Source organism: Miniopterus schreibersii (assembly GCF_964146895.1).
Source record: "Miniopterus schreibersii genome assembly, chromosome: 12".
NCBI classification, from domain to species: Eukaryota; Metazoa; Chordata; class Mammalia; order Chiroptera; family Miniopteridae; genus Miniopterus; species Miniopterus schreibersii.
In genome coordinates this window covers 62101347-62128465 of record NC_138112.1, presented here as the reverse complement: position 1 = coordinate 62128465, position 27119 = coordinate 62101347, and the positions used below count along the sequence as shown (strand labels likewise).

Here is a 27119-nt window from a genome sequence, read left to right as displayed (position 1 = left end):
AAAGCCTGCATGTCCAGTCATGTCCTAGGCCTTCACAGTCACGCATCACTCACTCATGCCCTCTCCCCCACCCAGCACAACTTCCAGTCCTGCAAGCTCCATTCAAATCAGTGTCCTATACAGGTGTGCCATTTATCTTTTAAATCGGATTCTGACTGTACTTTTTCTATGTTTAGATACACAAATACTTAACATCCACTTACAGTGGCTACAATATTCAGTACGGTACCATGCCAAACAGGCTTGTAGCCTGGGAGCAATAGGTTACGCCATGTAGCCTGGGTGTGCAGTAGGCTAGACCATATAGGTGTGTGTAAATGCACTTTATGATGTTCGCACAAGACAAAATTGCCTAACAACGCGTTTCTCAGACCGTATCCCTGTCATTAAGTGATACATGACTGTATTAAAAAGCCACATGACAGTAATAGAAATATTTCCAAACTGGCCACCCTGCAGCTAGCAAGGAAGCTGAAAGCTGAGAACTCATAACCTGAGCTGAGTGGAGCGGCCAACCTCTTGGCCAACCACAGCTTTCCTCCTCAACCTGGGGCTATTAATTCAGACTTTACAACCCACAGGGTTGTGGTGGAATGGGGAACATGGCACCCTAATTCTTCCCTGCTCCCGTAAATATATCCTAATGCAGAAAAGGGTCTGCTAGAGGTAGGACCAGACCGCATCGGCATTAGCATTTTGATGGGTTTTCCCAACACGTGGAACAAGAGAGCTTTAAAACTCATAGTGAAGAGATTAATCCTTCCAGCTACACTTCTCCCTCTCCAGCTTGAGGTGGCCAAGAACTTTTTACCCCTTTAAGACCTTGGTTAAGGAAGAAAGTCAGAAACTCAGAGAGCTCAGTCTTAAGAGTCCTACAGAGAAGAGACAAGATGGGTTTTCTGGATTGAGTGTACATGTAGGGCCCTCAAAACACAATTAAATGGCAGAATTGGGGATTGGGGTGTGGAAAGGTTGTGACACTGTGTGGGGGTTGGGAGTGTCTTTGACTCAACAGAAGGACAGAGCCCAGTGCTGCAGAGGATCCTGCTATCCTAACAGCAAGGTTAATCTCTTGTAACTGACAAAGGTCACTCTTCTTATCCAGTCGCTTGCTCAGCGAGAATCTCCAAAATGAATCACTCTGTGCGGCATATTTGGTGCTTGGGAAAGAAGGATCTGGAAGACAGTTCAGCACAACAAATGCCCGATTTCAAGAAACTCAGTCTAGACACAGAGAGACAGGGAAACTTATGGTTGCAATAAAACGCGGTGGTGACAGAAGCAAGTGTGGCTGCCCTGGGACCCCCAAGGGAGGAGAGGGTGCCTTGGTCAAGCTGGGTTGATGAGCTGCTAGCACCCTTTGGGGAATTCTGGGTTCTCCTTCAAAACTTTCTTTTGAAAATGATGTGATGCAATATTAAATGTCGAAGGGGAGGTGCACAGTATTTCACAGCATATGATCAGAAAAAGTATATAGATGGTGTTAAGAAAAATGATCCACACATAAAGTAGAAAAGTGGTTGCCAGGGGCTGAAGGAGGGGGAAGTGGGGAGTTAGTTTAATGAATAGAGAGTTTCAGTGTTACAGGATGAAAAGAGTTCTCTGGCTATGGATAGTGGCGATGGTTGCACATTATGAATGTACTTAATACCACTGAACTGTATACAGGAAAGTGGTGAAGATGGGAAATTTTGCCAACACAAAATTTTGAGTTGTGTATTTTGCCATAATACAATTTTTAATTAAAAGCAAATAGTCATACCTAAAAAAATAAAATAAAATAATAAAAATAAAAATGACCCAAACCTGGAAATAAGGCAAAGAGAGACCTTTTTAACATCATGCTGGGCCTCTGCTGAGCAGGCCCACCCAAGGATTACTGAATTATCTAGGGATTCTAGAGGAATGTAAACTTTAGCTCTGGTGAAGTTACATGTGAATTTGTAGGTCTTATAGAAAAGGTTAAGATTTTATTGCTCTCTTGGGCATTAACCAGTTTTGTATCCAATCTAGCCATCGATTCCAGTGTTCTTTCTCCAATGCCGACCTAACCACCGTGTTTCTAATTCTCCTGAGGACCAGCTTCACCATCCCGCTGGCTCCCACATTAATGAGTTCAATCAATCTCTGACCCATGTTCATTTCACATTTATATGAGATTTTATAGAATTTACAATTTTTTGAGAATTATACTTTGACAATACATGCTCAATTACACACACACACACACAATGCACAGGGAATAAAAACTGGAAAGAAATATAGAAAAATGTTACCAAATGGGTATCTTTAGGTAGTTGGCATATATATACATATATGTGACTTTTATAATAAGGGGAAAAAGTGATAAATACTATTTTTTAAATAAACACCCCTCCAATCTAAACTCTCCCCTCTAAAATTCCCCAAATTAATAGCTAATGCAAACTGCTTGCTAATCCTATCTGTGGGACAGGGCGCTTAGCACTTTCTGTGGATTATCACATTAAGGTCCCACCCCCTCCCATGTGAAAGGTACTGTTACTATCTCCATTCTGCAGATGAGGAAATGGAAGCACAAGGAATTAGCCTCAGGTCATAGGTCTGAGCAGTCAGAAGGGGATCTGGACCCCAAGCAGCCCTGCCCGGAGGCTGCCTGCTTAACCACCCGGCCAGACACTGGCCTCCCACATGAAAAAGGAAGAAATAAACACATTTGCTGGGCTGCCACGGTCAGGCTTGGAGAAGGCCGCGTTCCCACCCACTCCCAGAGCACACAGCGTTCTGGGAACCAAGCACAGGCCTCGCCAGCCTTGAATTGAATTCACATGTGTCTCTCCCACACTTGCAAGTGGCGACCAGGTCTTCTCTGTTCTTGAAGCTTCCATCACATTGGGATGGAGGCATATTGGGTGCTGGGCCAATGTCTCAGAACACCTCTCCACCTGCTCTGATAGCTAAACCTTTTGTGCATCTAAAAGCCACCCTCGAATTTATCGTTCACTCCATCTCTCTTTGCCCCCACAGGCACTACAAAACTGGTTCATTACCTAGATCATAAAGCAAAGGGCAGACTGGCTTCAGCAAAGAGGGGGGTTGGTGTGTTGGGAAGAGCTCCAGACTAGGAACCCTAGAGGCCAAGGGCTCTGCCTCTAAATCACTGTGTGACCTTGGGCAAGTCAGCAAGCCTCTCTGGGCAGCAGCATCTTGCCTTCAAAGTGGGCAGGGGACCCACTGTGCTATGACGCCCCAGATGTTTTGCCAGCTTCAATCTCACTTTTGCTGCCAGGGTATTTTACATGCAGCAGGCGTGGAGCCTCACCAGAGACCCACGCCTATTGATTCTCACTGACGCTCTTCATGTGGCAGGTGACTGCAGGCTAAATCTGTGCGGAAATCAGGTTTTGAGGGAGAAATACCATGTGATCAAGAAAACCAAATGGGGAGGTGCTGCCAGAGGGGGAGTGTGGGGAGTGGGGAGAGATGCTTCATACATAGGGCTCTTGAGAACCCCTACAAACCACCCCATCGGTGGGCTCATCCTGGTCACCCATTTATTTATTTATTTATTTAGGTCAAATATGTTTTCCTAGGTCTCCCAACACCTTCAGAATCGGGGAGGATTACTCGGGTAAATAGTGTATTTCAAAGGCTACCAAATAAAAAGCCCCATATTCCATGACTGAACGATAGCTATCCATCCAGCCTTTACCTGTGGCTGTGAGGAGGCAGGAGAGAGAAAGATTCAGAAATGTCAGCCGCTGAGTAAGTGTCAATATTGAAAGACATGTCTCTAGGTGATTAATTAAGATCAATGGCCAAAAGAAACACAGGAGAGCCCTCTTTATAAAAACGGAAAACGACAGTGCTGATGGAACTAACTCAAGTCCATGGGCCTGCTTCTCACTCCTGGGTGAGTTACTGCCCCTTTTGGGATCTCGGTTGGATTATCTGGCACTTCATGGCCTGGGGTGCTCAAAATGGGTGCCTCGGGACATACCAGAGTGGAGGAGAGGTGGGAGGAGCAGCCCCCTATCCTGCTTCAACACAGCGGCTCCATTATATTTCCTACTGGCTGCTCCATGGTGAACTTTCTTTGACTTCTATGGCTACGGCTAAGTTGAATGCCACTGGACTGGATCATCCCAGGAGAAGACAGGTGTGGACAAGTGTGAGTGTGGAGGAGTGAGCAAGAGGGATGTGAGTGGGAGCGAGTGACCAAGTGAGTGAGAGAGACTCTGAGGGCTGGAGGGAGGGACAAGAGGAGGAAAAACACTTGGGCCATTTTCAAATTCCCACAGTTGGATAAACCAAAACAGATTGTTCTAAGACAAAGAGGCCATTTCAAACCACATCCTCTACACCAGTCAACCCCAAACGGCCCACCAGATGCTTTCTCACAACCAATGGCAACAGCAATAGGAATAGTCACAATTGTATTTAGGATTCTTGAGCAGCAATGATGAGCCAGGTGTGATTAACGCCCACTTTACAGATAAGGCTACTGAGGCTTGGAGAGGGGAAGTCACCTGGTCCCCACACCTCCCCACCCAAGTGGTGTCTGAGATAAGAAAGCCTGGTCGGCAGCAAAGATCCAACCAGCAAGCTTCTTGTGGAAGCACCATGTGCCTGAGGACCATCCCCTTGAGACAGGGCTGCTCCTGGCTGTCAGCAGAATGGAGAAGGAAGGAACCAAGGAGCGGGGAGTGAAGACAGCATGTTCCCCAGGGGCAGCTGCCCCACAAGGCAAAGCAGATGCCCACCTGTCTGGGAGTGCCTGGTGCCATGAATAGCAGTCACCACTCCACCTGGCGCCTGGCCCTGACTGGCCAGAGGAATGCCAGGGAGAAGGGCACTGCCAGAGCCCAGAGAACTCCCGTCTCCCACCCCAACATCAGCAAAGGGAGTACTGGGTCCAGGTGGCCACATCACAGTAACCGCTGAGTCTCCCCTCCCAGTGGGCATGAGGGGGCACCACCAGGCCAGCTGTGCTCTGCCAAGTATCCACGGCCATCAGGCATGCTGTGCACTTTCTAATCACAGTCTTGTCCTAACCCTAAAACAATCCTTTGAGATGGGTGCTATTCTTCTCACCTTACAGATGGATAAACTGAGGCTCAGAAAGACTTAACAACTCATCCGGTCACCAAGACAGTAAATTTAGGCAGAGTCAGGATTGAACCCCAGCATGACCAGAAGACCTTTGCTCTTTGTAACTCACCAGTCACTCATCTGCAAAGCCCTTCTCTCTGACGCAGGTTGGGAGTCCCAAAGGACAGCATTTTGTTGTGGGTTCCAAATGCAAATCCAAACAAAGACCCAAAAGAAGAATGGGAGAGAGGAACACCCCACTTAAAGGGGGCAGCTGCTGCTCATCCCCAGTCCATTCTCGCCACATGGGGGTTTTATAGTGAACAAGCCCAGAGAGGACTAGTGCCTTGCCCAAGGTCACACAGTGAGGCTACAGCAAAGTGGAACTTGAAACTACCTACCTCCCATTTCTAATCCAGGTCTCTTTCTCTCCACTCCATGGGGCGGGGCCTCTCACAACCAATTAGGAACCACTGGGAAAGCCAGAAACGTAATGATAACCTCATTCATCTCAAACCTATCACACTTGTTTCACTTTCTCCCGCTAAGTAGTAAATAATGGAGACAGCGTTCAGGCCGGCTGCAGGCTGGCTGCAGGCTGGGATGTCGGCACAGAGACAAGGCTGCAGCCGAAAGCAGGCCAGGCGGCGTTCTCACGCTGATCCTGGCGGTAAGACAGAGATTTTCCCTAACGCAGCTGACACCGGTGATCTGACATAGCTGCAAATTGCCCTCTTCCGAAGCAGTAATACACACAAACCCGGAGAGAGGCTCCAACGTGAAGGTGTTTCCAGCAGCAGCCCAGGAGGCCGCTAGTGACTTACCATGTTCTGTCTTTATTAACATTTGCAGAAAAACTCACAGTGCATTTTGCTGCAAATGAAAACCAAGCAATCTCATTTTCTCCCTTCATCCAGGCCAGATGGCTCCTTCTTGCCTTTTCTTCCACCCTCACTAATGCTAGAAGTTTAAAAAAAAAAAACACCTAAAAGTTCCCTATCTTTGCAAATCTTTTGAGACCATTTTGAGCAAAATATGCCCCAAACTGGGCCCTCGGACTGTTACAAGGGCATTTCCTCCCTCCGGACCACTTTCTCTTCACCTCCAAAGTCTTTTCCTTCTGAGAAGCTTTGGGGCTTCCAGGATGGTGAGGAAGGCACCCAGCAGCCCCTCCACTCCCCAGAAGTGAAGGCAGGACTCCAGAAACTGCTGCTGTCTTTGGGAGCCTTCTGGCTACTCCCAGAGGTGGCAGAATTTATGAAACAGAAAAAGGACCCAAATGCAACTCTATATGTGGGGCCTTCCTAGCTCCTGCACACATCTTCCCTAGTTTACCCCTTCCCCAGACTTCTGGGGACTCGCCGTTTGTTCATGGTGAGGTACCACTGCCCCGCGGAGGCCTCTCAGTGTGACCCAGGCCCCAGCTCTAATCACCTGGCTCTCTTCCCATGATCCACTGACCTGGCCAGAACAGCCTTGCCCTGATCCTGTCGCTCCTCACCCCATAGATAAAGTCATCCGCAGCCTTCAGCATGGCACTTATTTCAGACACAGCACTTGGTGACACCTTAAGGCAGGCAGAACCCACCCAAGAGCACCTGTGCACACATACAAGCATTATCTGCTCCCGAATTCTATTGGGGGGGGGGGTGCTAACTGTTCTCAGCCTCTTGTTAAGCCATAGAAGAAACAAGAATACAAGTGAGCTAAGATGGCTTGCCACTCCCCACAAGAGGGCTCTTAGGAACAATGTCTCCTAAGGAATGTCCATGTGCCAGGGTGGAGTTTAGTCTTGGGCATCAAGAGTGTGAGGGCCAGGAGCCTGGCCAGGACCAGTAAGAAAGGGCCTCTGGCAGAGGGAGAGTTTGTCTGGCAGGAAAAGAGGGTTAGCTGGGTGCTGGACAAGCCCTGTCCTCCATCACTCTGCATGGCAGGAGGGCCATCTGAGTTGCCCACACAAGGGGCACCTCCAATAAGACCAAGAGAAAGAAACTCTCTGTGTCCTCAGAGAGAGGAACAGAGGGGGGCTGAGACTGGGGAGAAGCTTGGGAGATGAGAGGAGTGAGCAAGAGGGCCCAGCCTTTGTATGCTCAGGGGCTTTAAGGCCTGGAAAAGTCTCCACTGTGCAGTGTTGGGCCAGATGGTTATACAGTCTCTGGGTGTACCACCCTCAGCCTCAAATCTTTTGTAAAATCTAGTCCACACACAGAAGAAGGAAAGAATGAACATCTACACCAAACAACACCAGGAGCCCCTTTCTGCATTCAGCAGAGCTCAGAGGCAAAAGTCCCCTAGGATGGGAAAGGCCAGGCCTTTCTGTGGTTTGGGCAAACCCTTCCAGTTTCTCTCACATGCCCCTCCACCAACTGGCTGATGTACGAATTCCATAATCTCAGCAAAGCAGGTCTCCCTTCCATAAAGTGGGGACTTAAAATCTTACCCCAGACCCCGCCAGGTGGCTCAGTTGGTTAGAGCATTGTCCCATACACAAGATTCCTGGTCAGGGCACATACCCAGGTTGCAGGTTCGATCCCCAGGTGGGAGCAGGTGCAGGAGGCAATGGATGGATGTTTCTCTCTCACATCGATGTTCCTCTCTCTCTCCCTCCTTCCCTTCCTCTCTTTAAAATCAATTTTAAAAATAATAAAATTAATTAATTTTTAAAAATCTCACTCCAATTGGATTGTTGGACATCAAATGAGGTCATGTCTATGGGGTCTAGCACATACATGCAAAAACTCTGCTGTGCTTCTGGAAAGAAAGGGAAGGGAAGAGAACCAATGTGGTAGGTCACTCCACACCCAGCACCAGGCTAGACATCTGATCCAGACTTTGCTGTCCTTTTTTTCCAAATGGGGAAACTGAGGCTTAGTTAGAATTAAAAAATTGCCGAATGTCATGTAGCTGGTGAGGGGCAGAGCCAGAATTTGAACTCAGATCTGTGGGACTCAGAATTCTCACTTACTTAACAGCCCCATTCAAATGCTATTTGGACTCCACAGATGCCTTCAGATCTCTTCCTTCTAGAAGAGCATTTAATTTTAATCCCATACATTTCTCACCAGCAGACGCGCATGAGCTCACGCACACAATTTTATTTAATATATTGTTATCATTATTATTGTTTTACCAAAAAGACTCTATCAGTGAGGTCTTCTTTTCTTTACACTCACACAACATACACATACCTCTCAACTAGTCAGAATAGTGCTTGAATACTGGTTAGGCTACTTAGAAACAAAAATTGCCTCTTATTTAAATTCAATTACATAGCAACCGCTTTTTAAAGAGAATATTTTTATTTGAGCTCATTGTGCAGCAAATCATCAGACACTTTCTTTCTTCAAACTACGCGGAGAAGGAAACATTATCAAATGAAAGGGAGGAAATGTTATGCATATCATCCCAGCTATTGAAAATAATGCTGATGGATTTTCCTCTTAATTTATTTAAACAACACCCCCACTTCCATCAACAGCCTCGCCTGGGCTTCCTGAGCATTCCTGAGCACTCTTCTCCAGGGAATTCAACGCTTTTTGGTCACAGTCCTCGGTCAAGACTCCAAGGGACGACTTTAGAGGTAGGAGACCCAGAGAACAAGGAACCCCACTCCCCAGTGTGTCAGAGGTCCGAGCAGACATGAGAGCTGGTTCGAGCCAAAGCAGAACTAGGCTCTAAACTCTGATTTTCTGGACTCCCAGTCCAGTGCTCTCCCCATCTCTTCAGTTGGGGAACAGTGGAAACAGCAATTCATGGGATGGGTCTAGGCTGCGATCCAGCTGTCTTGGCACCCCCACCCCCACTCCCCTAATTCCTTGGTTTTACCACATTACCAGGCTTTGTGGAGCCCATCAGGCTCTGAGGTTAGCCTCCAGTGTCCCCATCTGGTGTCTGGGCTCAGAGGAGGGAAGCCCCAGCTCTGGCCCCTTCGCAGCACCACAGCCCCGTCCTCCAGCTCGCTCAGCCTTGCACAACCAGCAGGCAACGGCCTCAGAGATCTCTGTTTGCCTTGGCTCCGCAGCCTGCTTCCTCAGCAAGAACCCACTGGAAAGGAAAATAAAACAACAACAGAGAGCCCTTTGATCTGCCAACGGACAACCAGGAGGAAGGTGGAAATCGCCCTCTATCATGACCTCTGGCCTCCTGCTCCCAAGTTCTCTGCACAGGGTCCCAGGGTTCTTTCACACACCCCACCTGGCCCAGGCACCTGGATCCCATGAGATGAAAGGGTCAAACTGACATCTGTGAGGACCAAGCAGGGATGGGCAGGGGCAGGGAGAGGCCAGAGAAGCCCAAGCAACTGTGGGAGAGAGGAAGTGGCGATTGGTCCAGCTAGCCACTCCACAACAGGCTGTCTCCACAGGTTGCGGAGCATTGGGAAAGAAAAGAGGTGTGAGCAAGAAAGACATTCTAGCCCATCACTAGGGAATCTGACAAAGCATTACAGCTGTCCCTGCAGGAATACTAGGCATCCCTCACAAAAGGATGAGCTAAGAGACACCCATGGTCCCCCCTGGAGGCCCCCTACAGCCTCAGGAAACAGTTCTGTTCACTCCGGTAGCCCCTATTCAAGTCCCTTTCCGTCTCTTGGCCTGAAGATAGGCTGGAAATAACTGGGTGCCCATGTCCCCAGGAGCAACCCTCGTCTCATGAGAGATGGAAGCTGGTGACCACTTGCTGGGATGACTCTGCGGTGAGCTCCACACAGCACTGGGAGGGTCCCAGTGGGAGGGAAGGAACCCCAGTTGCCCACAGAGGTAGGCAGCTCATTAGTGCACCTTTGATTGGCCTTCCTCCCCTCCCTGCCCACTCACCTCTCGGGGACCAAAGTCATGTATAACCAACTATTTGCACCCAAATCCTTGCTCACCGTCTGCTTTTGGAAACAACCAACTAGAACAGGCAGGAGTGTGTGTGCTAATGCAGAACAGGTGAAAACTTGCAGGATGCAGAGCAGAAGGTATGGAGCATCAGCAGGTATATAAAAGGAGGGTGCTGTGTACACAGATGTGCTCATTCACCCAGAGGACAACTCAAGAGAGACAGGAAGCTGGTAACACTGGTTGGCTCTGGGCCAGAAGACTGGCTTAAGACTGAGAGTTAGTTTCCATTGACTATGCTTTCGTTCTATTTCCATATTTTCTGATTATTTTCATCCTAAGCCTTTCACCAGTAAAACATGATTCTTTCCAAAGAGCCTCTAAGACCTGGAAAATCAAATAAATGACCACTATAGAGGGAGAAGACCCTGGAATCAGTTATCTCCCTCACTTCCTGGGACCCTCTCACGTCCTTCCCTCCCATCCTGGCCTCTCAGCCCAGGTGCAGGAAGGCAGGTCCCAATGTCCTCTAAGGTTTGGTACCTGCTGCTGAACAAGGGATTCAGGGCTAGAAGGGAGAAAAGGGCCAGGTGAGAAGCTTCTGAGAACTCTGGATCCCGATTTAATTGCCACTCTGGCCGTTAAGACACAAACTGGCTCCAGTGGGAAAGACCCTGGTGTCCCATGGGCACAAGCCAGGAAACAGACCATCTAATGCTTGAGAGGGAGCTCCAGAGTTCAGACCACCTATTTGCGTTGCTATACCTCTGCTATGTTACTTTAGGCAAGTGACTTAACCTCTCTGTGCCCAGTTTCCTCCACCATAAAATGAGGACAATCATAGTACCAAATCAGAGGGTGTACAGGCTAAACTGTTTCCCCCAAAATTCATACCTTAAAGCCCTAACCCCAGTACCTCTGAAATGTAACTGCATTTGGAGATAAGGCCTTTAAAGACGTAGTTAAGTTAAAATAAGGCTTATGGGAGGGCCCTAAACTAATCTGACCAGTGTCCCTATAAGAAGAGGTGACCTAGACACCCACGAGACACGAGGGACGAGCAGAAAAACCATGTGAAAACACAACGAAAAGGCCAGGAAAGACCTCAGAAGAGGCCAAACCTGCTGGCACCCTGATCATGAACTTCTAGCCTCCAAAATCGTGAGAAAATAAATTTTACATGAATTAATTAACTAATCCTCACAACTCAATAAATTAGGTATTATTTTTAGTCCCATTTTATGGATTAGAACCGGAGGCACAGAGGGGGTGAGTGGCTTGCCTGAGGCTGTGAAGCTGAGGAGTGGCAGAGCTGGGACTATAAGCCATTCTATTGGTTCAGACAAAACTTGTAAGCACCCAGAACACGTCAACAAGTGACCAGTACATGCTAGCCAAGCCCATTACCCAAATCAAACTGGAAAAGACTGGGCTGCAGAGGAGAAAGTGAAGAGAGGCCCCTCCTGAGCACCTGCCAGTTACCTGGGATACACGGATGAGCAAAGACAGACAGGGTCCCTGCCCTCTGGGACTTACGCTAGAGTGTGGGGGGGACGGACATTAAATAATCACACATAAGTCAACAACTGCCCATTAATCAGAGTCAACAGGTGGGGATGTGGCCCACTCAGGAGTCAAGGAGGGCTTCCCAGAGGAAGTGATACAGGGGCTGGGATCGAACGATGAGGAAGAGTCAGGTAGCTCAAGAGGAAGGAAGAAGCATTGCAGGGAATGTTGGGGAGTGCATCAGAGTGGCCCTGTGTGGGTGGGGGCGAGAGAGAAGGAAGCAAAGTGGCAGGTGGGCTGGAGTCCAGGGAGGCAAGTTTGGATGGGGGAGGGGGCAGAGGCTTCGAGAAAGCCTTTTGAACACAAGTGAGAATCCACTGAAGGGTTGCCAGCCAGGCGGCTACATGATCACGTTACACAACAGATGTTTTCCCTGACAAAGTGTGTAAGTCGAACTTCCGTAAATCAAATTTTGTTTTTAAGGCGGGGGGGGGGGGTCAATGGGAATCTGAGAGTCCGCCCGTCTGTAAATTGAATGAGGGCCCTCCAATCCAGCTGGCATTTTATAGATCTGGCTGCCTCCAGCGAGGTCCACCTGTTAGGTAGTAACCCTAGAGAAGGCTAGCCTCCTTTCCATGTGTCAGAGCGGGGGACATTGTCTCTGCTGGCCGTGCCCTTCTGTTCCCCCGTAAGTCTTGGGAAAACTCCACAGTGTGAATGTGGCTCTTGCCACTGGGCCTCCACTTAGCCTGTTTCCTGTGGTGACCACACCCCCGGGCTCCCCTTCCCCAGCCTGACCTCATCTCCAAGCTTCAAATTGCACTTCACTCCATGGGGAAGCCTGCGCGGCCCCATCCACAGACATGTCTCTTCCCTGAGTTTTTACTGTGCCCTGGGGCTCCCCACTGGTTTGGTTCCCGTGGTATCCCCAGATAAGGGGAAGAGATCTTGGTGCATAGCAAGGAAGGATGTGATCTCAAAGAAGTTATTACTAAGAATTCATTCATTCATCCATTCATTCATTCAGCATGTACGAACTGAGCATCTCTTCCAACCCAGGCACTGAGGTACACCCTGCAGGTTCTGTGGAGAAAACAAACAAAAACAGACAGGTCTCTGCTCTCATTCCATTGAGGGCAACAGATAATAAATAGAATAATTAGAATAATTCTAACATTCATTGAATGGTTTTGAAGTGCCACATTCGATCCCAAGAGAAACATTTATGCATTCAAAGCTTATTTTATCTTCATAAAACTCTCCGAGGTAAAATGGTGGCACAGAGAAGTAACTTGTCAAAGGTCAAGATACGTGGCTGACCTGAGATTTGAACCCAGGCTGTCGGATACAGAAGCCGCTCTGGAGCTGGGAGTCATCTGTTTCCCTCCTAGGCCCTCTCCTTGTGCAGAGATGCCCAGATGCTGCCCCTGGAGAGACAAGCCCAACTTGCAAAAGTCACAGTGATTTCCAGGGCTAAAGGTGAACCCGGGATAAATATCAAGCTGGAACAATTCATTTCAATCAGAGATTCTCAACTCAAGAGGAGACGGAGATGGCAGGCAACTCCAGGAGGACATGTGGAAAGAATGTAAATGATGCCTTTCATGCAGTCGTTTTGAATCATTACTTCTAGAAAACATTCTACCTGCAACTGGCTATAGTTTATATACATTGCTATTCCTGAACCCAGAGTGAACACCCAGCACCTTTCCAGGCCGGGAGGGAGGGAGGGAGGGGAGGGGAGAGGGAGGGAGGGGAGGGGGGAGGGAGGGGAGGGGGGAGGGAGGGAGGGAACAACAGCATCTGACAAATGCTTAGCTGTGGGCACAGCCTGTGGATACAGACATTCACCTCCTCTGATGCTCACAACTAGGCCATGAGGTGGGTATAAATCCCTACTTTATGGATAAGAAAACTGAAATGAAAAGAGATTAATTTATCAATCAGCCCAGCCAGCGTGGCTCCACGGTTGAGCATCGACCTATGATCCAGGAGATTACAGTTCGATTCCCAGTCAGGGCACATGCCCGGGTTGCAGGCTCGATCCCCAGTCGGGGGTGTGCAGGAGGCAGCCGATCAATGACTCTCATCATTGATGTTTCTATCTCTTCCCCCCACTTCCTCTCTCTCTGAAATCAAAAAATATATATTTTTTAAAATTTACCAATCATTTACTAGTTATACAGTTAGATGAACTTGGGCAAATTACTTAACCTCTTTGGGTTGGTTTTCTTGGTTGTAAAATGAGGCAATAATAGTACCCACCTGTTATGAGTTGAATTGTGAGCCCCAAAAAGATATGTTGAAGTTCTAACCCCTGATACCTGTGAATAAAACCTTATTTGAAATAGGGTCTCTGCAGATGTAATCAAGTTAAGATGAGATCATTAGGCCCTGATCCAATATGACTAATGTCCTCCTAAGAGGAAAGACACACACGGGGGATACCATGTGATGACAGAGGAAGAGACCGATGTGTCCACAAGCCAAGGAACACCAAGGTTGTCAATAGCCACCAGAAGCTAGAGAGGGGCAACGAAGGACCCTCCCCTCAAGCCAACACCTTGTTTTGGACGTCCAGCCTCCAGAACTGTGAGAGAGTAAATGTCGTGTTAAGCCCCCAGTTGGTGGCTTAATTTTTTACAGCAGCTCAAGGAAACCAATACATCACCTCATAGGGCTCCTGGCTGGTCCAAAGCCCTGCCCTAAGTGTTTCAGGTGGGACGGCTGCAGAAGCTGAGGTCTGGGGACAGGAGCGAATGAGGTGTGTTTCAGGGACCCTGTGGAGGCCGACTCACAGGCCCAACTAGTGATTCTCAGAGAAGCCAGGAGTCAGCAGTGCCTCCCTAGCATCTTGGTGGCAGCTGCAATGGACAGTCACCCTCTGAAGTGTCCCCAGGAATAAGTGTCCACCATACCCAGGGGGCGATGGGTCACCTTAGAACTATGCTCTCCCAAAGATCTATCCATTCTGGTTTCCAGTGCACCGGCTCTATTCCTGTGGGGTCCTTTCGGGCGACAGTTAATCTCCATTATTCCAGAGAAGCACCTCATTCCCCTGGGGGCTAAGAACCCTGGGCCTGCCCTAGTGGAGGGAGTCCTAAATATCAGGCACCAGGTGGCAGCGGGGCTGTGCCCCCAGGACGCTGAGGCACACTTGGCCAGCAAGTGCACTGCAATGTATCCCAGCCAGGGAGGCAGCAGCAGGGGAGAGGGCCTCTCTCGGCAGCACCCCCAGGCCCCACGCCCACAGTGGTAATTAGACATGAAAAGATGGGCCTAAATCCAAGGGCCAGAGCTCCAAATTCTTCTCCCATTTCAAATAGAAGCCTTATTAGTTCAACATGAGAGCTCAGCCCCAGGCCACGGGGGATGGGAGCCCAGTGCCACTCAGTCCAAGTTATGGGTGGGTGTGCTGGGCTGCTTCTAGCCTCCCTTCAGCACTGGTCCCTTGCCAAAAGCGTGTCTTTCTTCTAACTCAAGAGGGAAAGGAGAGACAAGCAAGCATGCTGACACCTACTATGTGCCAGGCACTTGATTAGCTTTACAGCTTTCCCATATTCTTCCCATTTTGCAGAGGAGAACACTGAGGCTCACAGGGATGAACAAGTGCTAAGCAGAAGAGTCAGGGTTCTCCCGGGCTGGTGTGGCTCAGTTGGTTGGACATCGTCCTGTGCACCAAAAGGCTGTCTTTTCAATTCCCTGTCAGGGCACATACCCAGGTTTGGGGCTTGATTCCCCGGTAGGGGGTGCAGGAGGCAGCCGACTGATGCTCTGCTCTCACATTAATGTTTCTCTCTCCCTCTCCCTTCCTCCTCTCTAAAAATCAATATATACATTTTTTTAAAGAGTCAGAATTCAAACCTAGGTCTGGCCATCTTACCATCAATAGAAAAACAGGGCTGGAAAGACTCATCAGGACCTCTCTCCTTCCCTGCCCAATACCACAAGGGCCAGCATGAGGCTGCATAGATGGGACAGGTAACACAGGTAACCTTGTATGTCATTTGGAAGGCACCCCAAAGCTTGAATGCACAGCAGTTCCCAGAGCAGTGTATGTGGGACCCAAATTCCTATGGCTTTCACTATGAATATTAAAACTATGATTTCTCTCACCTCATGACATATGCTTCACCTGCAGCTTCCAGATAGTTCCTGCAGCCTCCCCTCCCCGGCCCTTTCTCCTCCTGTCCTATGCACACACATAAGATGAATACAGAAGCTCCACACCATTAAGTACAGGAGGCGAAGATAGGAGCCAAAGAAGGTTCTGGAGGATTCTGGAAGTTCTCAGAGCAGTAAATTTCAATAAGCCAAAGGAGGCCATGGAAGCAATGAGCTGAAGGTCAAGGGCCCGACTTAGTGCCCCTGCCGTGTATTTATTCACTTGCTAGTCCCTTGGCCCCCCTGAGCACCCCCTCCCTCCAGTGTATTATGGGAACCATATGATCTGCCCATGTACACAAAGATCATCTCCATGTAGCAGTCTGTAATCTATAAAGAGGAATGTGCATCAGGGATTATTAGGGAAAGGAAGCTTCCATGTTTTAAGGACTATATACCAGGTCTATGCTAAACGCATCATCTCAATTAATCTTCTATTCAGGAAATGTAAATACAGGGAGTTAGTGCTCAGCAAATATCCATTAGCTTCCTTACACCCCCAGCCTCCCTTGCAGCTGGTTGGGGGCCAGCAGACAGTTCTGACCAATGTACTGGAGCTGAAGGGATGTGATGTGTGTCACCTCTTGGCTGAAGCAGTTGAGTGTTGTGTGCCTTTTCCATGTCACTCTTCCTCTTCTTCAGTAACTGTGGATGCCACATAATCCAGAAGGTGCAGCTACAAAGATGGTGGAGTCGCTATCAGCCTGGGTCCCTGAGTCACCATGTGGAGCAGAGATCCACATTAGACAAATAATGGAAGAGAGAATTAAACCTGCAGTGTTAAGCCACTGAGATTCTGGGGTCATGTACTGTGGCAGCCAGTGTTACTTAGCTTAACAGTATCATTGTTGCTATTATTCTGATTTTCACAGATAAGGAAACAAGAACCATATAGCCAGTAAGTGGCAGAAACAAGATTCAAATGCAGATCTGTGACTCCAACACACATCCTCTTTAAATTACAACTTTTTGTTGCTTAATAAGATCATCCCCCTCCTGGAAGCAGTCTTGCCAAAAAAAATCTCCTCAGTGTCCAGGATGGCTGAGCAATCGATGCAGGATACAGGATGAAAAGAGAGAAACTTGTAAGGCACTCTGGGCCTGGAAGGTGATCAAAAGCAGGAAGAAGGGGCCTGATTGGATCTCAGGGATATCTTCCCTGGGGCTTTGGGGCTCACAGGAGGTTTTGATATAAGAGGAAAGATCACATCATGGCTTAGAGCACAGGTTGGAGCGTCAGATCAACCTAGGAGCACATCCCAGTCCCACTACTTACTCTCTTGATTTTTCTGAGCCTTACTTTCTCATCTGTAAAATGGGGACAATATCTGAACCAACCTTGAGGGTGGAGGTGAAAGAAAGCATGTAGCTCCTGGCTGGTGATGAGCACTCTCAATGTGTCTGCCTCTGTGAAGATCATCACCAGGAAGGCTCAGAGCCTTGCTGGATTGCTGGCAGGAGACCAGGCAGAGGCACAGCCAGGGGAGGTCACCCCAGCCAGGACAGCTGATACAGCCCAGAATCTCAGACTGCAGACCTGACCCGGCCAATGTCCCTATGACAGGCCCAGGGGCAGAACACAGAGAAAAGCAAGGCCAGCCAGACATAATACAACATAGCAAAGGAGCCAGATTATTTGTTTTAGAGTGGAAAGTGTCTTCCAGGAGGATGGACTTTTATTTGGGTGAATCTGGGGGTTATGTATCAGCTTAAATTCATTATCTGCACACATGGTCTTCGTACTCTGGTTCAGGATGGGAAACAAAGGGTGGAAGAGATAGGATGGGCAAACATGAGCTGATGAAATATCATCCCTCAAGTGCCAGAAACTGGGATATTTTCAGTGACGTCAAATTGGGCTTCCTGCCACAGGGACAGGGCTATCGTGAGAATACTCATAAGATTTTAACTCAGGAGCAGAAAATGAAGCAGAAAAGAAAGAAAACAAAAAAGCAATTTATTTTCTGTACCCTTGTCTTCCGTCCCCAAAGCAGATACACACACACACACACACACACACACACACACACGCACACACAGTGCCTCAGAAGATCAGAGCTGGAAAGGACCAAGGTTGATCCCCCCACTTCACAGTAACTATAATAATGACAATAATGACAAGATGATAATGAATATCTACTGAGCACTGACCCCGTGCCGAACACTGTGCTAAGTGTTTTATAGGTTTCATCTCACTGACTATTCACAACAACCTGATGAAGCATTATTAATCCCATTTCACATATCAGGAAACTGAGGCACCAGATATTGAATAGCCTAGGGTTGCAGAGCTAGTAACTAGAAGAAAGCCAACATTCAAACTCAGGGGGCCTAACCACCATGCAATGCTGCCTTTGAAGAAATAGGGAAATTGAAGCACAGAGAGGGGCGGTGACTCACTCAAGGTCACACAGCTCTGTTTGTAAGAGTCAGGGCTAGAACACAAGTCTTCCTAACTCCTGGTTCAGTGACCTTTCCACTCCATCCTATTGCCTCTTAGTATTTACACACACACACACACACACACACACCAGTGAGCATGTTTCTGCTCATCTCCATGTTGTTTAAATTGCTAATTAAAGCAGCAGTCTGGGGTGCAAACAAGGGGTAAGGGTTGGACCTTAAGATAAGTGCCCAGACGAAAGGCCCGCTTTACCAGTTGCAAACACTAGGGCTCATCATCTCACTCTCTCTTATAAGTGTTTCATTATCTGCTCCCCCTCCCTGGATTGGAGCGCTGATGCGGGTCCAAGGTGCCAGCCTGTGTGGCAGGAGGAGCTCAAGCTGGCAGGTTTGCTCAGTGGCATCAGGTTGCAGAAATACCCGCTCAACCCATCATCTGTTCCTGGGGGGGGTGCAGGGAGGGGCAAAGTGCTGGTTTCCAAGGCCCCTCCCTTTGCAGTGTCCCAGCTGAGTATGAACAAATGTTCCTGATTTTCTTCTCAACGGCTGATGAAATAGGCCAGAAGAGCAGCTCTCTCTGGAAAGAGGGGTCCCTAAAAGGGGCGGCCCAGCCACCAACGTTTGCTCCTTCCCTGGAAGGGGAGAAAGTGAGCGCCGGACACGCATCACTAGAAAAGCAGCCTGCAAGCCTGCAGACAGCTATGGGGTTCCCAGCAGGCACTGGCATTACCCCCTCTACCGAAAACTGATGGAGGCCAGGAGCCTGGTTCACTTTGCTGTGTAGGGTGGGCCAAGGCAGAGCAAAACAACCTGGAGAGGTGCCTTCCACTGGATCAAAGGTAGAGCAGGACTGCCTAGCACCCTGAAAGTTTAGAGTCTTCTGACTTTAAGTTGTAGAGCCCCTCAGATCTCCTAGGCCAGCACCCTCATTACACATGCTGAGAAAGCAGGTTCAAAAGGGGGGAAGTGACTCACCCAAGGCCACACTGATGATCCAGAAGAGTTGGTTGCCAAATATGCCATTTCCTCCCTTCCTAACCCCCTCATACAAATCTCTGCCATAAGCCCTTGCTTTGATACCCCCTGGCACACCTGCCCAGCACCCTGTCCTCCAACCCACCCCTCACACCATTAAAATCTCATTCAGTAACTCAAGGAGCTATTTCCAAGCTCAATTCACTTTTATTGGGGGGCACTTTTGGGATCAATTGAAGGTGTCCTAACTCCAACTCCAGATGAAGTTCTGGTTCTAGAAAGTGCCTTGGATCTTTCATTGATGCATTGCCATTCTGATCACAGGTTGTGTAAAGGACCAGGCATTTGAATGTATTTGGGGATGGGGTGACAAGGACACAGAGTGACCTAGGCTTGAAATTTTGCGGAATCAGAGATCTCAGAGTCAGCAGCCCTGGGGTCTCAGTTCCCTCTTGTCTCCAGGGCACATGGGGGTGGGGGTGAGGGGTAGTGCAGAGAGAATGGGTGGAACACAGGACAGGGCCGGCTGTTCCGGGCAGGCTTCCCTCCTCAGAAAAACAAGAGTCACTAAAAACAAAACCAAAAAAACCTTTTGCTTTCTGGCCCCATGGAATGTCTTGAAGACACATCCAGAGACAGCGGCTCCTCCACCCTTTCCTCTGTCTCTCTGTTCCTCCTCTTCTACTCAAAATAAAAATCATGCTGATCTTTCTTTATGGCAACTCTGTCCTAGAGCATGTTGGTAGCATCCAACAAAACATAAGGTGGGCTACATAGAAAGCAAGAATCTCAGCTCTCTCTCAGGGTCCTCCCTGTTTCCATCACCTTTGCAGGAGACTCTGGACACTCAGGAGAGGGCTGTCCAATGAGCACAGTTTCTAGCCAGGAGACAGACAAAAACTTCCGCCGGCCACTGCAAGGCCGCTGTGCAGGCTTTGATATGCTCATTTATACTCACTTGGGGTGCAGAGAGGAGGGAGGCAATTAGAGAGAAAGATGAGGCAACAGTCCCTTCAGTGTCCCTTCAATATCAAACAGCCCGGCACACAACAAAGTAGACACTCTTCACAGATGCCAGCAGCCGCCTTGCTTCCAGAGGCCTCAGCAGGGACACACAAATGCAACACACAGGGCCCCTGAGGTCAGACAAGGGCACACATAGCAGGTTTCCACCAATAACTGTGAAATGACCAGATGAATGAGGCCTATAGACCACAGATTGGAGGGTGGGGGAGCTCTTGTTGACTGCCGAGAAAATTACCACTTGGGCCTGGACTGCTCAGGTCTCCAAGGGTCTCTCATCGCCCCCACCCTGTGCCTCCCAGTTTATTCGTGCCCACGGAGAGTATGGATAGGAGGAGATATGATGTGCCAAAGGCGCTCACCCAGCCACAGCAAGTAGGGATATGGCCAGATCCAGGGAACAAAGGTACAACTTTTACAGAAAGGTTGGTGCATTCGGAGGTTTGGGTTTCAGACTCCAAAGAAACCTCAGAAGTTAATTCTCCCATTCATTTTCTCCACACCAATTTGCCGTTAGTGTACAGTTTCTCTCCTTTTTATTTTTCCAACGGTGACTTTTTTTATTCACCAATACACCCTGCCAACCACCTCCCCGCAAGAAAAACCACCTCCTGACGGCCAAGCTTTCCAGCACACGGTGCACTTACAACTCAGGCACCCTGGCCTCATACTGGACCCTCTCCCCCAGGCCCAGGCCCGCGGTGGGTGCTCCTCCCGGCTGGGCCCCTCATGTGTTGGAGGGTCTGTGGTTGTCGGTCCCGGATTTCGGTACAGTTGTCTGGAAGGAACCTGCACTCTCCCTCCTATGAGCGAAAGGGCCAGGGAAGGGCGCCCCCTGGCGGGAGCCAACTCACCTCAACCCAACCGGGTCCCAAAGCCGGCGTGAACCCACCGACCCCTCCAGCCCTTCAAGCGGACTCCCACTGCACCCCCTAAATCCGGACATACCCGAACTTCGGATCCACCGAGAACCACAGAGAATCTCTGCCTCCCCAAACTGTACACACCGTGTAGGGAAACAAGGGGTCCCCGAAGGAAAGGGTGGCGCCCCCGCCCCGCCCCGCTGCCAGGGACCCCGAAATCGCCAGCTTTCAGTGCCCTGCTGGGTCCAGTAATCCTTCCAGCCCGGATCTTCGCTTCTAATCCCTAGACCCTATCCTGCCCTCCTACAGAGTGGGGTGGCGCGCACGCCCTCCCTCGGGGTGCAGCCCTCGCCGAGACCCCAACTTATACCCACACCTGCCGCCCTCCGCCATTCTCCGGGCGCCCCCACTCACCCACCCCGAGCTCCCAGAGCCGAGTGGCGCTGCACCTGTCCGCGGGGAAGCCCCAGCCCTCGCGGCTCCGGAGCGGGGATTCGAGGCGAGCACGTCTCCCTGCCCCTCCTCATGCTGGTTTAAGTAAAACTTGGTCCCAGGGCTTCCCGGGGGCCGTTCTGGGATCCCCCCAGCTGCACCCCTACCCCGCCCACCGTGCCCAACAGTCGCCCGGGGGAGCGCGCGTGGAGTCTCCAGGTCCCCGGGCGCAGCGGCGGGGCGCGCCGAGTGAAGAAGGCGTGGAGCCCCCTACCTTTCCGCCGCGGCGGCCGGACCGCGCGCCAACTCCGCCGGCGGCCGGGGAAACTTTCCCGGGGCGGGTCGGCGCGCTCTCAACTTGCCGGGCGCCCGCTGCCGCCCTGGCTGCGGCGTGGCCGGGGACCCGCGGCGCGAGGCGGCGACGGCGGCGGCGGCGCTCGCTCGGGGCTCGGGCTGGAGCCGGGGCTCGGGCGGCCTCGCGCGGCTCCGCTGCGGATCGCTCCACGCCGCGTCCGCCCGCAGCCAGGAGCCCCCGAGATGCCGGCGGCAGCTGCTGCCACTCGCCCGCCCGCCCGCCCGCCGGCCCCACCTCCCAGCCACCGCTCCGTCCCTCCCTCTCCCGCGCTCCCTCCCCTCCCCTCCCCTCCCCTCCCCTCCCCTCCCCTCCCCTCCCCTCCCCTCCCCTCCCCTCCCCTCCCCTCCCCTCCCCTCCCCTCCCCTCCCCTCCCCTCCCCTCCCCTCCCCTCCCCTCCCCTCCCCTCCCCAACCTCCTCCCCTTCAGCCTCCAGTCGCCGCCGCCACCGCTGCCCTGGCGGCCGCCGCGAGGACTCGTCTCCCGCCGCGGGCTGCCCCCGCCGCCTTCCTGCCTTGGTCTCCGCCGTCAGTCCAGCACCCAGGCCCTGCTGGGGGACCCTGGGGCCAATTCCTGCCCTCTTCTCTTTCTTCTCCCCCTGCCCGCCTCCCCCCTCCGCTCACGGGCGCACTTCCGTCGTGGAAGTGGGCAGAGTGGCACGGTAGACCTGGAGGATTTATTCCACAGAAACTTTACGCTGCCCCCCCCCCCCATGACCCGACTGCAGGGTGGGAGGCGAGGTGACCCCTCCATCCGGACCTTGCTCCTTGACTTCCGATGCCCTGGGAGTACCTGCTGAAAACCAGGGGGAGTCACCCTCCTTGAGGGGCTATTAGATTGTGGCAGGTAATAGAGGCCTTAGAGGGGTTGCAGCAGGGAGGGGCCTGACCCCAGACCAGATGCAAATGAGTTGATTGCAAGAGGCCAGATCTAAGTCTTCAATCTCAGGACTTACCTTTCATCTTTGGACTTCTGCCACAGCCTCACACCCCCTCCTCAGCCCCTGACACATGACTTCACTGACACATTTAACCTCTGAACCTCCTCTGTAAAGCAGCTACCCACCCCACTTGCCCCAGACAAAATGGGTAAGCAAGCGGATCAAAGCAGACAGCCCAAGCGAAAGTGTTTGCTAAACCCCAGATGAGAAGGGCTCAGGTGGTCCATTCCTCTTCCTTGGGCAGCTTTTTAAAACATCCTCTCTCTCAAGCTTCCATACCCAGAGTTCGCTGGCCCCTGAACATTCAAACACGCACAAGCTCTGCAAGAGGCCCCTTGGTCAACTGATTTGCCCTAAGGAGCGAGTGACTGATAGGAGCTGAATCTACTCCAGTCTTGGATATGAATGTTGGTGATGTCAGGCCACAGGGCAGAGTTTCAAGGGGCAGGAAGCTGCCGCCTTTGCTTGCCCACATTCCAGGAAAAGAATACATCCCTCTACGGACTTAGAGGATGTCTGGTCCTTTCAGCCATTTCACTGAGTCACTGGGTAAATTGAGGAGGGGCTAATAGGGTAGAGACGGGGCTGGCAGAAAAACAAAAACAAAAACGGGATCCACAGTTTTTTAAAGGGACCCAGAATGAGCAACGCTTCACCCCAGAGGGAAAATTCCTACTAGTGCAAGTTCTGTAACACGAGGACAGGGGAAATGCTAACGGGCCTCCGGCTCCACACTCACCCCTTCAGCTGCCAAAACAGGGTTGGGGAGAGGCTGACCCTTTGAGCTGAGAAACCCCACAGGCCCTGCATTTATGGAATGCTGTTGGAAGAGGCTATCTGTGTGGGCCTCCTTGGACTCAAGGAGCACATAAATTTAAAGAGGAAAAAAGCATGAGCCTACAGTGAGGGTGCTGGGACCTGAGAGGTGGAGGCCAGATAAAGCAGGAGGGAGGGGGGAGTTTCTGAGGGTCTGGGGTATTGGTAGAAGCAGGCTGGAGGAAGTAGGGGGAGAGAATGCATGAGATGAGGACCCAGCAGGCCAATTGGACAGCTCAGCCAGCCAGCTGGAAAGAGAGCTCCAAGTCCAAGTCCAAGTCCCCCAGACCTCAGCCATTCCCCTGCCACCATCGAGATTCTGGCCATATCTGCACACCAGTTAGAACCGTTTGCTTAATAGCTGTCTCTAAATCACCTCACGATTTGTTATTGTTTTACTTAAATGTGCTTGTTTTTACAAAGAAATGTTATATCATTACCATAAATGGAAAACCAGAATCACATTACTATAAATAGAAAGTAACCATAAAAATAAATACAATGAAAATAAGTGTTATTAAATTCTAACAATGTATATTTGACCACATTTTTTTTTTCTAATTTCAGCCAGATACTACTGCCTGAGGAAGGTGTTGAGCAGGGGCCCACTCTGTATTGAAAAGGGGGATTAGCAAGGCTGGAAGGGTGTTAAAGACACATTGGCAACAAATTTCGACTCCCACACTGTGATCAAAAGGATTGAAAGAGAACTGGAAAGGGACTCCCCACCTCCAACTCCTGGGGGTTCAGTCGGGGCTCTGAAGGCCTGTAGGTGCATGACCTTCAATCTCCTTGAAGACCTCTGATATCACACAATTGGGAAACATGATTCGAAGTGTATTAGGCGAGAAGTCCTGTTTTCCAAAAGTTAGGAGCCACAAGAGTTTAGTCCTGGCCAAGAGATAGTGATCCCTGTTGCAGAGAACGGGCCTCCCTCTCACAGGGTTACCTTGGGGAAGTCACTTGCTTCTCTGGCCAGTGTCTCCACCTGTACAATGAGGGGCTTGGACAAATAGACTCTAGGATCCCGTTTGCTGTTCATTGATACAAGCAAGAAAGGAACCAAGGTTGAGACTTGTCAGGAAACTGAGGAGAGGTTATGAGGAGGGGAGGGACTGGGAAAGGGAGAAAATGGTAGGGGGGAATGAGCAGGGTCAGCAGGCCTCAGGAGGGAGTGATGGTCCTGTTAAGGCCACTGTTGACTGATTGGAGTCTAGATTGTCATAAACCCAGAAGTAGCCTGGCCCAGAAGATTCTAGATTCCCCATTTGCCCATTCTGGAAGGAACCTTATTGACAATTTATTATAGTCCAACCACCTCATTTTACAGATGGGGAAACTGAGGAAGGGACACAGGCTAGATCCTAGTCATGGTCAGAGAGCTGGACATTGAACTGAGGACTTGTGACTCCCAGGCCACGGCCCTTTCAGCTCCCCTGGTGTTTGGGGGTCTAGTGGAAATGGTTCTTTTGAAAATTTTCTCTTTCCTCTAAGGGGCTCTTAGACTCTGTTTTTTCTGGCAGCTGGAAGAAACCTTGACTTGGCCTGAAAGCCCCAAACTCACCAGGGTTTGGCCAGTGCTGGGCAGCCCAGTGCTGTGCTGCAGTCACTGAGCCCAGGATACCTGGGGTGAGAATCCACACACTGGCATCCTGGGGGCACTAATGCAGAGCAAAGAGCCCCAAACCAGGAGTCCACAGGCTAGAGTTCCAGTCCTGATGGTCTTGACAATTCCCTTCCCTCTCTGGGCCTCAGTGGCCCCATCTGTTAAATGAGATATTTGGTTTCAAGTTGGGCTGGCAGTTCCTTCTCCTAGGTACCCAAGGACCGTAAGAGAAAGAGGGAAATCTCCCTCCCAGCTTTAGCCAGCAGCAGGTTACCTTTCTATCTGATTTGTATTATGTTGCTTCACATGCGGATTTAAGGAGAAAGTGTCCTTCACTTAAAAAGAATTTAAAATCACCGGAAGGGATGACCTCTTGCTCCTAACATTTATAAATTCATGGTTGATTAGACTGGGAGCTTCTCAAGGACTGGGGCCCTGCCTTGTTCATCTCTGAATCTCCAGAACCTGGCACAGAATCAGGCCTTAGGGGGATGGAAGCCACTTCTTAAATGCTCTACCTTATCCAGACACTTAAACTCTTTGAGCCTCCGTGGATGCATTTCTAAAATGGGGAACATAACACACCTCTGGCACTGGCTGACTGTGAGAGTCTCACAGAAAGCTTTCAGCACGGTCCCTGGCACATAATAAATGCTCAATAAAGGTGAACTTGATGCATGACTGGATGGCTGGATGATACTAGACGGCCAGACCTTTTCCCCACAAGGCATTTTGACCGTATAACCTAGCTTTTCCAAGGCAGTCTGCATTTTAAATATTTAATCATTGCCTCCATGATTTTTTTCTGAATAATCTCTTTTTATATGTAATTTGCAATCATTTCCCCAAAATGATAGTTCATTAAAAGTACAACTGAGTGTGATTGAATTTATTTATCTTTGCAATGATTTTCATAGAAATAAATTTGCAAATCCTAAGACTGTCCTTGGGGGTTTGAAGCATGTGGTCTTGACCTTTCAAGGCCTGAACCAGTTGCAGGCATCCCCCCTTTCCCCCTTTTTCTCTCTCCAACAAGATACCCAGAGGCCGTGGCCAGCCTCTCGGAGTGTTTTCAGCATAAGGCCCAAGGGCCTGCCTGCGAAGGTCCTCCACCCCCAGGAATGCTGCTGCTTGGCTGCTGGGAGAAAGGGATGGTGCTCACTTCCTCCCCCAACCCTCTCCGGGCGGCTGCGCTGGGAGGGGCTCAGCTTCTGCTGGATGCTCAGAGCCTAACTTTCCAGAAAGCAGAGCCCTGGTACTAGATGCTGCAGATCAAGTGACTGCTGAACTTTCACTCTCCACCTTTATTTTCTTCATTAACTGACAGTAAATAATACAACACTAAAAACTACCATTCGTGGAGGACTTCCTTGGGTAGAAGCTCAAGTTGTGAGGTTAGATAAACCCCAATGCTAAGTCTGGCTTCTTTGTTCACCAGCTGTGTGCTGTGGGCAAGTTACTTTGCCTCTCTGGGCTTTAGACTCCTAATCTTTAACATGAGAAATGAGTATTGTATGCCAGGCACTGTGATAAGACCTTTAGAGCAACAGCTCATTCAAACCTCCAAACAACTCTGTTAGGTAGGGAGGACTACGAAGCTTGTTTCACACAGAGAGAAACTTAGAGGGACCTGCCTAAAGTCACCCAGCAACTAAAGAACTGAGACTCCAACATTTCTGTTTTCACTTCCATCAGGACCATACACTCATATGAAAGGGAGAGGGGGGTGAGCAGGGAAGAGGTCAGGAGTCCTGGGGCCATCCTGGCATTGAACATTCTGGTTGTGTGGCCTTGGCCAAGTGGCCAACTTCTCTGAGCCTCCCTCTTCTTCTGTAAAAGGGGATGGTAACACCTGTCCCACGGGGCAGTTGTAAACACTGAAGGAGATGATGTCTGCAAAGGGGCTTTGACAATCAGAAAGGGTGTAACAAATGTAAGTCTTTGTTTAAATAGCCTTTATCATCAATGTAGAGCTCCAAGTTTGGAACTCAGGGGTCCCTTTGTACAACCCAGTCAAGCAACAAATATTTATGAAGGCACCATTGTGGGCCAGGAACTCGCTCTGTACCTTGACACCCATACCCCAGAAAGAACAAAGAATGTGCATGGGCCTGGCCCGAATTTGAATGATTGATGGGGAATGATCAAC

General features: G+C 50.1%; 1 protein-coding gene across 3 annotated transcripts in view; it reads right to left on the bottom strand.

The window, feature by feature from the left end:
* TSPAN18 (tetraspanin 18) overlaps positions 1-21771 on the bottom strand; it is a 148091-nt gene extending 126320 nt beyond the window's left edge. For all 3 annotated transcript variants that reach the window (XM_081155151.1, XM_081155150.1, XM_081155152.1), the window contains exon 1: positions 21531-21771. The gene's annotated coding sequence lies outside the window, so the exon portion shown is untranslated. The remainder of the gene's footprint in view (positions 1-21530) is intronic.
* Positions 21772-27119: the final 5348 nt, after the last annotated feature.